This window comes from Oncorhynchus masou, chromosome 11 (genome assembly GCF_036934945.1).
Source record: "Oncorhynchus masou masou isolate Uvic2021 chromosome 11, UVic_Omas_1.1, whole genome shotgun sequence".
Lineage (NCBI taxonomy): Eukaryota > Metazoa > Chordata > Actinopteri > Salmoniformes > Salmonidae > Oncorhynchus > Oncorhynchus masou.
Window position 1 is genome coordinate 40,413,334 of NC_088222.1, and position 1,396 is coordinate 40,414,729.

Below are 1,396 nucleotides of genomic sequence, written 5' to 3' on the forward strand. Positions count from 1 at the left end.
GAGAGAGAGAGAGAGATCATCTAATAAAAGGGCAGGGAAAATGAGGACAGAGATGCAAAGAGAAATGGCAGCAAGAGCAGGAGGACGAGAAAGAGAATAACAGAAGGTAAAGAGAGAGAATGAAATAAAGACAATGAAAGACAGCAGTAGCATGAGAGAGAGAGAGAGAGATACACACATTGTAAAAAATGGTAAATAAAGGAGAGTGGGAGAACCAGGTCAGTGGCAGCAGCAGCAACAGCAGTACTGGTGTGTGGGAGTGTGACAGTATACGTCTATATGACCAGACTGGCTGCTAGTACATTTGTATTTATTAAGATGCCCATGAGCTACTGCCAAGCTAAGCTAACATCTTCAGGTCCAAACAGGATTAAAACAATTACATCACAACAAAATGTAACAACAGCCTGCAAAAATAAAACAATACATCGTACAATATATTATGATATTATTACAAATGTACAATATAAAATGAACAACACTACAATACAACAATATTACAATGTTACAATATGTAGGCCAGGGACGTCACCAGATTTCACAAATAGCTCCATTAACTCAGCACCACTTTGCTAACTAGCTACAGTGACGTGCGGTGAGGTCAGTGGCTGGGGAAGCACTGGTTATTATCAAAGCCAGATTTAATCACAAATAAACCTTGATGAAGCCCAAGTTCACCGTTCAACAGATATCTCCAACATCCAGAGTGACATACGCTATTAACCTAAATTAACAAACAATTTTCACCAAATGTAAATACCAATGTAGCCAAGATACACATGCGATAGCCTCCGATGACAGCATATTTCATATCATCCGACAAAATGACACACTGCTCAACTCAGCCATAGAACGATGTAGGATCCACACTAAAATACCAAAATATGGACACATTTCATCCGAATAATTCCCCATATGAACTCCATAGCCTTTAAAAATGGATTTTAGGGGGGCCTCTCGAGTGGTGCAGCGGTCTAAGGCATTGCGTCGCAGTGCTAGAGGCATTACTACAGACCCGGGTTCGAACCCAGGCTGTGTTGCAGCCGGCTGCGACCGCGAGACACATGAGGTGGTGTACATTCGGTGCACAATTGGCCCAGCGTCGTCCGGTTTAGGGAGGGCTTGGCCGGCCGGGATCTCCCTGTCCCATCACGCGCTAGCAACTCTTTGTGCCGGGCACATGCATGCTGACTCGTGTCACCAGTTGTACGGTGTTTCCTCCGACACATTGGTGCTTCTGGGTTAAGCAAGCAGTGTATCAAGAAGCAGTGTGGCTTGGCACGGTCGTGTTTCGGAGGATGCATGGCTCTCGACCTTTGCCTCTCCTGAGTCCGTACAGGAGTTGCAGCGATGGGACAAGACTGTAACTACCAATTGGGGAGAACAAGGGGGGTAA